Genomic DNA, 15,071 nt, shown 5'->3' with positions numbered 1-15,071 from the left:
TTTAAACTTTGGGCCATTCAACTTTGGGTACCCTGATTACAGAAACGTTGGAAATCTGAAACACAGATCCCATCAAGTGGGGCACTGGAAACTTTCAGACTCCATAAGTTCCTTTGAAGGTCTCAACCATTAAACCACCTGCCCAGACGTTACATTTACAAAGACACATTTGGCAGGGAGGTGCTAGCTGCAGAACTGCAAACCATGCCAACATGAAGATTTGTAATTACACGCAGATCAAAGTATTCTTCATGGCCAAAAACTTTCCTAATCCGGATTTGACAATTAAAACAGGGATTCAGCTACTTTAATATCTGTAAAGAATAGTTTATGTGGCACCGATATTATAGCATCTACTCTTTCAGTACAGAATTAACTTTCTGAAATGAGCAATTATATTAGTTAATTCATTTATACATTAAGATTAATTAAAAAATAAATCCTTCAAGTATTTCAGGACTGTGAGATAATTTTAAACATTTTATGAATAAAGGAATAGCACTAACTCTTTACACTTTCAAAAAAAGTCAGAACTAATTAAAAACTTACTGTAAGTACAGTTAAAACTTTTTCACACTTCTTTGTATCTGAAAGTTCCTTCTTCAGAAGAGAAATGGGCAATATTCTTCCTTCCAAATGGTAAATACATTCTCAGTGTTTTTCCATTTGCATAAAGTGGAAGGCATGGGAAGGCAGCGTGTTGGGATGGGACAGGACTGAAAAGATGCTCGCTGCTGGTCTGTATGCACTCTGCCCTAGCTACTTGTGGAAGATGGACAAGACAGAAGGTCGGTTACAGCACTCCTAGAGCTGTTAAGGTGTATCATGTGTCGGATTGTCTCATCTCATCTCTAACAACATCGGCTCTCTGTAAGAAGGATGCTGACTCGTCTGCCCATCGTTGACGATGTGATGCTGCTATCTGGGCCAACTCCACACTGCTGGTCAGGAGCAGTTTCAGGCGATGGAAAGGGAAGTCCAACACAGGCTGTGGTTTTCTTACCCACCATGCCCCCATTGTCACCCACAGATGCGGGCTTCTGTTGAAGGGAGTTTTACCAGCTTGAGCACAGATTCAGGGTAGTCTTGGCGCATGCACAAGCCCTGTGCTTTAATAACATAATGCAGCCAGAAAAAGGTGAGGTTTTAAAAACGAAAATAAGCAAGTACAGAAAAATATTTTTCTGCTGATAGTGTCAGCTCTACTTTTAGCCCTTTTGCACTGAGAATTCTGTTGGCATGGCTGCGTGGCTCTGTGCAGCCGTGCTGTCAGATCAGCTCCCACGCAGAAAGCTCAGTTGGTGCAGCTGCGGCAGGAGGGATGGTGCTGGGGCACCCCGTCAGCCGGCACTGACTCAGCGTACGGGTTTCAACATGCCCGTTGTACCCAACTCCATGAGGAGTTTGGAGGCCTCAACCTACGTTGCAGAGCTACAATATTATTAAGGATTGTAAATGTGTCTGCTCTGTTTGTAGAACTAGCTGCTGGTATTTATTACAGTGGCAGCCCGCAGTCCAAAGGCGGGAGGTGTAATCAGCATCAAGGTTAATGATGCTGTTCCCTGGGCTTTTAGCAAAGTATGCTCCCCATGCTTTGCGTGCGCCCAGACAGATGCCTGAGAGAAGGAAATAAGACACTTTCTGAAATGAAAGAACCGCTGTGAATTAAAACTGTGTTGACCCAAATCCTTGGATCCAAACACGTCTTAATAAGTTTAGCTTGGGGCCCATCTCAAATAAGACGCAATAAGTAAGCCAATATGTTGTCACCCAGTGGAATTCAAGATTGCTGGAGGTCACCGAGGTATAAGTACTTTGGATGAACTTTTAATAGTATTCAATAATTTTCTGACCTTGGATAATGGTGGCGACCATAATTGCATCTCTTGCTGCAGGGAACAGCGTGGTCTCCTGTAAAGCTGGGAGAGAGTTTGCATTTTTCTGGTTCCTACCTTTCACTAAGGTAGTTGGCTAAATATGCAGCTTGTATCTATATTTCGTCATTCCTATAGGATTAAAATATGAACAGATATTCAGGAGAGAGTGTTCAGTGTTTTAATATGTATGATTTAGAACTAAGTTTCATACTAAAATGAATATTAGGTTGATTTTTCTCATATTAACGTTAAAACCTAACATGTTTTGGGAGCTATGCTAATAGCTAGAAGTTTGGGGCTACTGGTTTCCAATTTCAAAAAAGTGTTTGAAATATTGAAATATTTGAAAGTTGAAAAAATATAAAATCTCATTGAAAATAAACAAGGGGAAGCCTTCTAACTCTTGTTTACCTTGTTTTGACTGTTTGAGTTTGCAATTTCCATCCTTTTCTTCCTTTAGGACTGGAGACTGATAGGTATTTTTATCATTGCCTGTTATGCTTATTAAAATACAAAGTCCTAAGCACACTAGTTGGGCTTTGAACTTGCTCTTATTTTCATTCATATATAATAATATGTAAAATTTTAGGAACGTATCAATCCCTACAGGCAAGACAGAGAACATATAAACATATAAAATATATATGTTTAAAATCACTTCTAATGTGATTTTGGAGCACCAAATGCAATTGGGAGATAAAATATGCAACCTGAACCAGTTCTTGTTTATTTAAAGGGTAAGCTAAATGTTCTGGTAGATTAAGACAGAGGGAGGGGAGGACAGTGGAGTTTAATGCTAACTGGCACACTTTCCGCCTCTCTAATCTTTATGTTACAGAAGAACTTTTCTGTCAACCTCCTTTTCAAAACTAGGCTTGCAGTTTGAAACTCCGATGTAAAGATTTCGCCCCCACAAGCTTTGGAGTAAATTGAGAAGCCTTTTAAGAAAGCCAGTGGACTGAGCCCTTATGTGGTATAAATCGGCATTGATGCTAATCAAACTATTTCAGTTTATACTAACCTGGTATCAGCTGGAATTAAGAGCTTAGCAATCAAGCAAGTGTGACTAAAATCAGGTCAAGAGACCAGAAACCTGAAATATTTCCTTTGGCTAAGGCTGTTTAAGGCTCGATGCTGTTTGGTGAAGGGCAGTCTGGTGAAGTTTCTGCAGATTTATGCTGGTCTGAGTGGAAGCAGAAGCCTGGCCCCGTAGCTTGGTGAGATTGCTTTTTTCCCTCAGTGGAAATCTCCTCAGCATACTCTTCTCTCTGTTTTTCATGTGTCTCTGTCAGAGAAAGAAGTGCTGATAGCTTAAGCACTTAAGCCTTTTTCAGTGTTTGAACTGATTGCTTAGGTTGTATAGCAGCTTCGGAAATCAAGTGTTCACTTTAAGTATCCTTCCTGCCATCGGAGGGATTCAGCCTGGGTTCAGATGTCTTATAACCTGCAGGTATTACAAGTCGTCTCCTGTCAGCTGAGAGCAAGAATAGTGGCAACACAGTCCCTGTAACCACTTACGGTGTCTTATCTAAACACCCCTTGCTCAGTCTCTGATGTGTGAGCCGGGAGGATGAGAGTTGCATGAGATGGAAGATAATGTTTTGTTGGATTTCCCTTCCCTTCGGGGAAAGCCTATAAGAGTGCAAAGTACTGATTGCCCATTTCCAGAGCCCTTAACAATGATAACAGTGAGAAAGCTTTATTTAAACAAAACTGAGGACATACCCTGTATTTTCTGGGAGGCTGGCATTTCTTTCTTATGGAGGACGTAAGGCTTTCAAACACCAACACGTTTGGCACTCTATTGGAAATGAATTTCAAGACCAGGAGCCGCAGCCGCTGGGTCTGTCCAGCCCCTCTGGCATCCATGCTAACAGATGTAAGGCTTTTATAAAATATTGCATGTTCCATGCTCAGCGTCGATGGCAGAAACCTGTTCCATACTCCTCAGAGGAACCATGCCAGGTCTTTCTACTTCTCAAAGTTTATTTCCATGATGCTGAAGAGTAAGGAGCTAATGCAAAAGTGATAGGGTTAACTTGGGTGAGCTGTGTTGAATTTCCCTAGTGAAGGAACTGGCGTTGTTTTGTTACTCAGTGTTAAATGTACCCAGGGTACATGCAAGATGTGTCAAAAGCATGGGTAGGGAAGGCAATTAGCTGTGCAGGGAGGTAAGCAGTGAGCTGGTGCTCATTTCGTATACTTAGGGAACAGCCAAGTAATACAATGTGTGCTGTTTCCACCTACAGAGCTTCTCAGATCCACTAATTTCTGTGTGTTTAGTCTGAAGATTTCCTCAAGAAACAGATCCAGGCAGCCAGGATTTTATTCATGGCACTGAGGCAGGGTTTTGCACAGACTCCAACAACAAAGCACGAGGCAACACCGAACGCACTGAGCACAAACATGCCTCGGTGACTAGAGCTCCCTAAGCTTATTTAGCACTGCGCACTGCAAAATATGCTAAACAAAGAACAAATTGCTGCTCTAAAGAGCTTGCAGCCATAAGAACCTGGATCCATATGATGCAGTGAATAATCTGTGCCAGATAAGCCTCCTAGCTGAAATGTTCTGAAGAAGTTCTTAATTGGAAGGAGCGGGGGGATGGAGGTGGGAGTTATGTGTGTATCATTAGCAAGAGAACAAACGTCTCCAGCTTTAACTAATGTTGACTACAATAAATTAAACTAAAAAGGAGCAAACTGACACTTGATTTGAAGCTTGCGATGAGCGTTAATTTGAATTTTTGTGCTGCACCTGGCTTGTTTCATAATCTCGGCATTACTTAATTGGGCTCTTTATACTTCAATTTCGGTATTTTAAGAAATGTCAGGTTATTACAAGTTCCAGAACAAAATAATGGGGAAAAAAAAAAATCCTTTCAAGTCAGATACTGCTACAATTTGTTATTTTGTGCTTTTGAATGGAGTTTGACTTGCCTTCCCTAAACATCCCCGGCTCAGCCTGGTCTTTGTACCTCGGCATTTCCTTCAGCTCTTCTCGGCAGCCGTGCTGCTGCTGGGCACCCTGTGCTGCCTTTGGGCCTGGGACTTTCTCCTGGGGGTGAGGGGATGGGGGAGAGGATTTGCTCATCTGTTACTTGTAAATGCAGGTGATTGTCTGAGGAATTTACATAACACGTTTGTTTTCTAAGGCTCATCCTTGATGAGCGGTAAAGAAGGATCCAGAGGAGGGAAAGCATATTTAAATTTGAACCAGGAGCTTTGACATTCCTCTGGTTAGTGTAGCATTAAATTAACATGCTCTGTTGATACTTCTCAAGAACTTATGTAGCAGTGCTGCTTAGGTACCCATTAAAATCAGTTTTAAGGAATGCTGTAGAAATGATAAGGTAAATTATACTGAATTAAAGGACAGGGACAGACCATTCAGGGTTTTCCTTTCTCATTCTCCAGAGTCAGGTAAGAAATTTCATTTTCTCGTGGGAAACAGAATTAACTTCTCTCACATCTCTTGAAACCTCCTGTTGGTTTTAAGTTTGTATTCTCTCTTCCCTGACTTAGTTCTCCCACAAGCTGCAGTTCATCTCCTGCTTTGGGGAGGAGAACACAGTACTTAGGGAGAGACCTTAGGCTGACTCTTAACTCTCCATGTTTGGGGAGTTTGCAGGTTGAAATGCTGCCACATGCAGTACCCAGCATTTCTCATCTCAGTTCATTCCCCCCAGCGGAGCTGGTCTTATCTTTTCACCATAACATATATCTGAGTGATGGGTGGTTGTGGGTATAATAAGTCTCGTGGCTGCTTTTTCCATAAGTAATCTGAGCAACTTGACTATAAATAATGTCAAAAACATGACCTTTGTCCCTAATCCTGCCATTTTGAGAAAGCATTTTGAGGGATATGTTTAAATGCGACATTTCTATATCCTACAGGAATGTCAAATTTACAGTGCACTCCTTGCTTCTGTAAACCTTTAAAGTAATAACATTGGCAGCTCAAGCAAGCAGAGTTATTCAGTTCTGTGCAGATCCTGGGATACAATGAAATTATGATGTCAAGAAGATTCAAACCTTTCTTTAGTCAAGCAAAAATATTGGCAGAAAACAAATAAGATCCAGCTTTTGTTAGTGACCCAAGCATCCTTCTAGGGTGCGGTGATTTGAGTTGAGAATATTGTTTTATCAACTACCATTCCAGCTGTAGAATTCCATATAATGCAATTCAAAATACATTCAATATTTCAGTTTCTTGCAATTTTCTATGATGTCCATTGTAGCAAATATTTCTGAGACAAACAAGCAATAAACCTGTCACTGAATGAACTCCGTTTGTTCAAAAATGTAATGACTGTCCTTGCTACAAAAGCTGTCCCTTCAGCTTCACGGAAGATGAAAATGCAGAAAGAGAAATTGCAGCCATAGCTCGATTTGGTAAGCACTGGTATTTTAAACTAATGGCAAAGTGTACGTAACGAGTACAGTACTTCAGAAGAATTTTTCTCTAATGATAAAATAAATAAGTATATGAGTTGGGTTCAGAATTGGAAAGTTTTTACAACTAATTGCAAATATATTAATGTATTATAGATGGCATAATGGAATGCCAGCTTGGAGCCTTCCAATTCAGAACACCTGCAGTTGAACCCAAAATTGTCAATGCAGACTTGTGTCATGCTGTCAGTAGATGAACCTGCCATTGCCCAAACGAGGACAAAATGGTTACAATAGAGGAGAAGGGAGACAGCGTGATGCTTATTTACTTTAATTCCACTCTTGTTTCATGTGAGAGAACTTCTTGTATTGTGAATTCTGTCTGTCATCCTGAAATTTTTCAAAATATAAGTTGAGGGGCAGCCTGGAAAGGGAGCTTTATTTTGGCACAGATGGGGTGGGACTGGAGCCTTTAAACGCTGGAGCTGTTTTCCAGGAGATGACAGGTTGCCGATTACATGGACTCCTCACCTGGCACGCTCGCTGCGAGTTTAAGTGTGAGATAGCTTCATCCGATCGATTGACACGTCCTTGCAGCTTCACGTGTGAAAGCAATCAGGAAAAGAAAACAAAACATCCAATGTCTGTGTGGGGGCTTTCAAATGGCAAACAAATGGCTAATAAACCACTGACCCAAGGCGGTTCCTGCCAAATGGGCATCCCCAGGATACCTCCCACATACAGAAGGGGTGGAGGAAAGGCACCGTTCTGAACCTTCCTGAAGTTGCAGAGTTTCTGTATGTATAAAGAAGGAAGTGATGGCAGTACTTTTTATATGATTTGGTTACAATTTTCCAGGCAGGTACAAGCCCATGAGTCACACAGAAGGCACATTTGATACGGTAGAATGCGATATCTGGTCAAGTTAGAAGGCCTGGGGCACGAGTGGTTATCATCAAAGCCCCCCTAAAAGGCAGCCAAGCTGGGTGTTCGCAGGAACACCCTGAAAAGGTCGGGCTGTCAGAGGAACCACCGACATCACAGGCTTCTGCAGGGTGACAGTGGTTGTGGCATGGGTTGCAGGTAAGGGGCTATGGAGGATCTTCGCTGCCCTGGCAGAAAAGGGAAGGTCGGGGCTGTGGGTGGGACTTGTCTTCTTCTGGATGTGCAGTGCAGCTTTGGGACACGCAGGGTGTCTGGGCAGTGACTTCTCCTCCTGTTCCTGGAGCGAAAGTCCCCAGCCTGGCCACAGAGAAGTGATTCAGAAGAAATGCCTCAGATGGGAACTGGGGAAGCTCCCCAGGATGGGGCTGAACCTGGGGGTACTCTCTGTTACAATGGGCTACTGTTCACTTGCTTAAAAGTTACTCTACAGCTCATGCCGAATTTCATCATTTGATGGATTGGCCATATTCTGGGCTGCATTGTGTGGAAACTTCTGTCTCTGTATTTGCTTGAAGGGAGGAGGAGATACTGCTGAGATTTTTACTGGGATTTCTGTCCTGTAAATTTAATGCTATTAATGTCTTCTAGTCTTTCATCCTCATTTACCATAGTTTTATCCTGTAAAATAAGGACAAAAGAAATCCCAGAAGCACGGTTTATACAATGGTTTTCTCATATGATGTTTTCCTGGTATTTGAAATAGAAATGCCTTGCTGAACTTCTTTTCAAAGACGGTTTTCTTCCATTTTATTTCCCTTCCCTACTGAGATTTCTGGGCACTACAGAACTGGAAAAAAGCAGTAAGAAAAGGCAGTATGTGGTGCATCCCCAGCGATTTTTTGAACTTTTCTGCTCTCTGTGACTGTGAGTAACACAGTTTTCTGCACAGAGTGGCTACATTTCTGCAAGGTCTGCTGCATGGCTGGCCAGTAGCTTTAGGGTGATAGGTCTGTCCTGGTAGATACAGCTTGGAAAAGTTGATAAATGAGTAGATAAAGGAGGATAAAGGCTTATCTATATTTGCATACTTGGAAGTTTTATGTTTAGACAGGACAGAGTTAACGGAGCTTTTAGTGCCTGGAAGGAGCACAGAAGGGATGACCTTACCCTCCTGGTAACCTCCTACTGCCTCAGCTGCCTCAAGAGCTCCTGTAGCAGGCAGAATCAAACTCCCCTTATTAATTTCTTCCGCCGCCCCAGTTACCGAATGAAATTCAGTGGCCTTCATTACGCAGGAGGTCAGACTGGGGATAATGATGGCCCTGCTGCCTATGCAATCCACTACTTGTACGGTTTGAGAGGGGTAAGGATCAGAAACCAGATTTCGGTGTCATGCCCTCATAGTTTCTCTCCTTATTATTCAGCTCAGTAATGCTACGAAGCAACTGTATCACAGGTTTGGTTCTCAGAGGGAAAAGGGATTTGCAGCAGTTTATTCTTCTGCGTAAGCAAACAGCCGGGGAAGGCAAGGTCTGGCATAACCAACTTTTCACTGATGATGGACAAAATGGAGGTGGAAAAGAGAAACCAGGAATTAGTGGCTGCTTCCACTTCATGGCTTTGCTTTTACAGTGGCTAATGCCGTGTCTCAATTGCTTCACCGGTAACTTGAGGCTAATAGCTGCAACCTTTCCTCAAGTGCTTTGCAGTCTTGCGTGACTGCTCTGGAGGACAGGGTGTCATTATGCTGTGTCACTGACTTTATGTGTAGAAGTGGCTACCAATAACTTGACACTCGGGCAAACTTTCATCATCCCCCATGGAAGCAATGCATGAAGAGTCACTGGAAGCAGTGTGGAAAAGTCCCAAGGGAAGATGTGTGAAGTAGGTAAGAGAGCAGCCCTGGCAGAAGTGCTTCACCCTCTCCTCACGCAGCAGCCCATTGCCTTGAGTGCCTTTCCTTCCCCTGACTTTGGGGCAGAGGGAAGAGTGGTTGTTGTAATAGAAATGTGCAAGTAATACAATCCCTTTGACCTTTAGGCTGGAGGAAAATAACATATTCAAAATGTTAATTTCAAAGCAAGAATTTCTGAAGATGTGTGAATAGTGAGTGTTTTTTTTTCACCAGTAAGAGGGCTGTTGTAAAGAATGAAAACGCTTTTGTATTTATTTTGTGTCCAACTGGTTTGTACAAAATCTGTCTCTTCCTGTTCTTTCTCGACTAACACATCAGATAGTGACTTATCTTGTCTGCTTGCATTAATAGCATTGATTTATGATAAATGCTCTAACACAGTGTGACTCATCTGAGTTGTCTCGTGCCTTCAGTGCAGGACTGTCACAATGAAGCCTTAAAGGATGCGTGCCTTTTGATTCACTACTCTATCAGCACTGTGCTGATCCTCCAGCAATTTTTAGAGCTATTTGTTTTATCTTTGCCATCCATTGGGTATGCTTTTGCTTTTGCTTTTAGATTCCAGTGGAAATCTGAAATTGATCTGTCAAAGACCAAGGTGATCTTGGCCTCAGTTTGCTTTTTAGCTATGGATTTTCCAAGACAGAGAAGCATTCCGAATAAGTCCTGGGGAACTGGACAAGAAATTGTTTTCCAGCACTGTCCCAGCCAATGCAGATAATGTGATAAGTCAAAGCTAGGTGCCTTTATCACTTCGTATTGCTTCCAGGAAAAATAAAAGGGATAATCATTCTTTTTTCTTTAACTTTTCATAGTAACGTGCCAGTTTTAAAATTATGACATTTCTTGCTGAAATGTATCAGATTTTTATTTTGAAAACTGATAAATCTCCCAGAATAGAATTTATAATTAAATAAGACAGAGATAAAGAACCTGGACTGAAATGAGACAGACTACACCAGCACCTGCTTAGTCATGCTTTCTTATGTTTCAGATGAATACCCAAACCATCTACCTCCTTCATCTACTGTGAAATCTGTTGAAAGGTCTCTGTCATTTCCCACTTCAGCATGGAAAAGTTATAAAGTGTGTGTTTAGACATTTCTTGCCCAGCTCTCTTTGCAATATTTGTATCCACTATGGGATATCTTAGGTTGTGCCACTGACACGTAACACAAAAATTGCTTTTTCCTAGACGAACTGGCGTAAATGTTAGGAATATACGTTGAAATTCCTGTAAAGAAGAGCTATAGGACACGAGTGGGGTGGGCACCAAAATGCAATTTAGGAGCTTATTCTGCCACTGACTTTCTAGCAATTCTTTCCATACAACAGAAATAGTAATACTTAACCCACAAGGATATCTGTGAATCATATTTGAATGAAATTGCAATGTATGAATATTGTGCTAGATTTCTATTAGCTATTTTGAAGTTAGACATTTTATCATATGAAGTATGCTAAAAATGGTCCAGATCTTGCCTGTTTTATTTTAACCGGTGTTGACAGCTAGAGCTGGTAGAAGCAATCTGAATTAAAATTAAAAGGCAATGCACCCCCCACCAACTTTTTCTGTGAAATAATTAGTTCGTGTTGTTGATGAACTCCATTTGCAAAACACACACAGTCTTGTTAAACAAAGATAACAGTATAATGGATATCCACAACACTCATACACCAGAGGCATATGTTGCTTTATAAAATTCAGGGGCCAGACTGTCCTCTCCTTCTTCCTGTCCCCATCTCACTTTCTGTGTGCTTACACACACACATAATTGTAAGTGACACATCATTTTTTCAGGGCAGAATTTGGTTCTGAGTTAGGTGCAGTGTGTTTGTGGAACTAATGGCTATAATATTTCTTTTGAAATGCTCTATTCTGTCTTCTGTCTCTCTTTTTTTTTTTTTTTTCCCCTCTAGGTAAGCAGAAACATTTAGAGTCAACTGTTGGCAAGTGAGACATGACTGTAGTGATTGTATAAGGTTAGGAAAGCTGAAAGCTGAAGTTAAAATTTTTGGATTCTCCACTCAGCAGTCAGTGCATGTACTGTTGACAAAGGAAGAAACTACTCTGCAAAAGAGAAGCATATGTTTTGGTTAAAGGTCTCATATGCATAAAAGGCATGCATGGAAGTGTGAAGGACTTAATTTTACTGGAGAAAATGGTAGTTTTGGCGCCAAATCTTTGACACTGTCTCATTTGAAGAGAACCCATCCATAAAGTTTATGCGTTAATGTAATGCTTAAATATTGAGTATCTAATAGTGAAATGAAAATCAAATGAACATGTGGTGCGTGGTGCCACCCTACTGATCTGTTCCTGTGTGTGTTATAAGCATGATTCTCTGCACACTGCATAGTGAGGAAAATATGCAGCGGTGTCATTGCTGGCATCCTTCATGCACCGTGTGTGACAGTAAAAGAGGGCTTAGAAATGACAGACGGGAAAGTTACCTCAGCTTTTACAATCTCTGCTCATGTAGGGTCGGCATCCCAAGCCTGTGGGATGTATCTGTGCGGCTGCTGGGTTCCTCACATCCCTGTGGGTTTCCCACTTTCAGCTGCAAGAAAGGAAGAGATACAGAGGAGGAAATGGAAGCAAACCAAGGGAAATCTTGGTCTCTGTGGGACTGGATAGCTTCAGCTTCATCTATCCGGTGCCCTGTGCTAGTTACAGTCCCAATACAGCATACACCACCCCTCCCTGTGTTTGGGCATCCCACCTTTCATATCTGTACAGGCTGGAATGGTGAGTCAGGAGCTGCTGGGACTCAGAAAAGCTGGTTTTTTGAATCAAACTTAAATCCACCTAATTTATTTTTTATCATTTCTTATGACTCCTTCCCACCCCTCTCCTGAAGGTCCTTTAAAATGTTCCCGACATGCATCCAGTGACTCATAACTCCCGCAAAGATCTACCGTCCATTGCTTAGAAACAGAAGGCACTGAGTTAGCACAAGAACGAAGGCTGCCATCCGAGGCTGTGTGACTGACAGCATGATGCCAAGCCAATAGCCTGGGAGTTGAAATCAAGACTAGACACTTTGGGCCAAAAGAAGTCTTATTCATGTGCGTGTGCGTGCGGACGTGCTGTTGCAATGGCACGCTGCCTTTCTCTGTGCTAAGAAGTTGTCTGAGTGATTCACAGGCTGATGGCTGGAGTCATAATGTTGACCCCTTCCACGAATGTTGTTCCCCCCGAACCCTCGCGTCAGCCCTTAAATGTTGTTGATGGCTTTGCAGTGGGATGTGTGAGGGCTCTTCATGTTCTCTACAGATAAGAAAACCCATATCCCATGGAGAGATACTTTCCTGATGAAAAGGAAAGGAGTGGAGCAAGGATGCTGCATGTTAGGGTGAAGCTGTCCCCTGAACCCCCAGCCCCGACGGCATTTACGCTCTGTATAAATAAATATGGTTTCAGCACGGCACACATCACGTGGACTTCCAAAAGACACAGCTCACCTTCACCACTCAAATGATCAAAAACTGTTCGTCTTCTTTTAACTCAATTGGTTTTAGATCTTTTTTCTTTGTGAAGATTTTACTCCCATCCTGTTAAAGGATTCTGCACCTCACAGGCAATCTGGGTGAATTCAGTGTCGGGGATGCCACTCCTAGCTTCGGTCCAGGGTCTGCACTGAAGGTCCTTCCCATGTACCTGAAGAATACTGCTGTGCTGTAGGCTTTTCTAAGTTTTATCATTTTTTTACTATTTGTGGTACAGAATTGAAAGCTAAATGCAGCAAATCTACCTCTTACTGTTACACTAGAAAACTTGTGGCAGAAAAAGATCATTATTGCCCAAGGGAGATGAACAAAGATTTGGTTAGAAGACTCTTTTAACTTGCAGACAAACTTAAGTTGACAAACCTGTGTTTTTTTCTAATTTGTTCTCAACTCTGGGGACAGGTCCTGAGATCATTGCTCTATTACAACACCACCTTTGCTTGGGAGAGGTTAAGCAGTTAAAGATTTAAACTATGCTGTATAGCTGTCTTGTTGGTATTGATAAACAGCTATAAGAAGGCAACATTTGTTTTCCAAATAGTTTTTTTTTTTTTCTCTTAGATTTCTTTTCAGTCAAGCTTACAATTTCATAAATTTATTAAATGAACATAAAACATCTGGTAGTTAGTCTCTTCCCTGTGGAGTCTGCTTCATGTGAAATGTTATTTCTGTTCAAATAGCAGCTTCTGGAGTATCGTTTTTGCAAAGGAATAAATTGTCTGTTGAATTAATGAACCTTGGACTGTGAGCACATACAGTTAAAGACACAACAATTCTACAGAAACCTTCTACTTCAAGAGATAATTCTCACAAAGCCTTCCCTGGAATAATGGCTGATACGCAGCTTTCATGGTATTATCACAGTTCTAGAAATACGCAATAGCAAATGACAGCAAAATGATTAGGTGTTAATCCTGCCGTGGCATCGTGTTATCCACATTGCTAGCTTTGCAGAGCTGATAATCCAGGCCTGCACAGATGACCTGTCCCAGAACTGGGGGATGCTACCTGTGTGTCTGCTCTGGAAAGCCTGTGCTTTTCCCTCTGCTCCTTCGCCCCAGCACTGCACTGAGCAGAGCTTTGCCGGTGATGAGGTCCGTCAGCTCTGGAAGAGGCAACGAAGAGGCTTTGCCTCCAGGTGACTGCAGAAGCAGCAAACACCGTGGCCTCCAGCAAAGTTTATTTGGAGGTAGGAGCCGGCCTTCCTTATCCTAGCATAAGATCACACAGGATGGAGGACACAGACTGAGTGCATCTTCCCCTACCTACATTCCCCTAAAGCCCCACTGATCCTTTCCCCAGAATACCTAGTGGAATTTCTATATTCAGTATTTTGATACTTTTTGCTGTTCTAACCTTTTTCCTCGGGAGCCACAGTTGTTTGTGTTCCCTTGAATTGCTGTTTAAGTCTTCCCTGTTCATCCTGCTAACCACTGATTTGGCCAGCAGCCTAGATTTTTATGGTTTGTGAGGATGTAGAAATGTCTGTGCTCAAAATTAGTAGTCTTGGGCATAAATTCTTCCCCTCTATCTGGGAGGACAGGTTCTGCACAGAATTACTTGAGGCCTCTGCGGAGCCCATCACAGCTGCCAATGTTACATGTAGATGGATGGCAACTAATGGTCTAACTTTAGAAGAAGCTGTCAGAAACATTTTAAGGCTGTGTTGCTCTCACAGGCAGAGAATCAGAATCCAGCTAGGTCTGTAGCTGGGCTGAGATGGAGACTTCAGGCTCCTCTGGGGGAACTGCCACAGAGTTTTCCTTCACCTTCTCACATTTCTGCTGCCTGGGTGAGAAGAGAAGAAAAATATTGTTATAGAATAATGTGCTGTAATTCTTAAAGGACAAATTTTGCTTTAGGGCAGGGTAGGAGTTGTTCAAGAAGATTAATATACAGCGTTCCCAGATGATACGTGGAGTTTCTGGGCTTGTCTTTGTGAATGAGCAATGATCTTGTGTGAGGAAGTCCACTGGCTTACCAATTGTGTGATTCTGAGGGTAAAGTGCAGAAAAGCTAGAAATTCCCCCCTTTTTTCCATTTTCTATGGGATTCGGGACGGGCAAGTTTTACTCACACGAGTTATTTAAAAGAAAGGCAATGGTAATATTATTTATAGCCCAAGTGAATGATGGGTATAAACGAGGCAAGATTTGAGGCATGAAGCAAAATGTTTCATTCAATTGATATTATGAAAAACAAGTAGCTTATTAGAAAGAAGTTGTTACAGGAGACTACCTTTAAAAAGCAAACAAAATCACAAAAGCTTATAATGTCTTTTCAGCTTAAGTGACTGCTGGTTAGAATGAATCGAGTAACGGCTGGGAATTCACAGACCCATGGCAGAAGCAATTTCAGAGCCCAGTCACAAAAAATAAATAAATAAGTGAACAAATGGAATATAAGTTTTATCCATTTTATACAGGGGGGGGGAAAGGATCATTGAGGATAGAGGCCTATGTACATCATCTGTTATAGTGACCTACTGAT

General features: G+C 41.9%; 1 protein-coding gene and 1 long non-coding RNA gene across 15 annotated transcripts in view; both read left to right on the top strand.

The window, feature by feature from the left end:
* Positions 1 to 15,071, top strand: part of NCKAP5 (NCK associated protein 5) — a 440,247-nt gene that overhangs the window by 101,968 nt on the left and 323,208 nt on the right. The window lies entirely within an intron of this gene.
* On the top strand, positions 682 to 13,316 carry LOC118170246. Its single transcript, XR_004752592.1, has 2 exons — positions 682 to 1,138; positions 11,933 to 13,316. It is a non-coding gene; the product is annotated as an uncharacterized LOC118170246 (long non-coding RNA).

Source organism: Oxyura jamaicensis, chromosome 7 (assembly GCF_011077185.1).
Source record: "Oxyura jamaicensis isolate SHBP4307 breed ruddy duck chromosome 7, BPBGC_Ojam_1.0, whole genome shotgun sequence".
Taxonomy (NCBI): Eukaryota; Metazoa; Chordata; class Aves; order Anseriformes; family Anatidae; genus Oxyura; species Oxyura jamaicensis.
The sequence above is the reverse complement of the archived record's forward strand: the minus strand, read 5'-3'. Positions and strand labels throughout refer to the sequence as shown.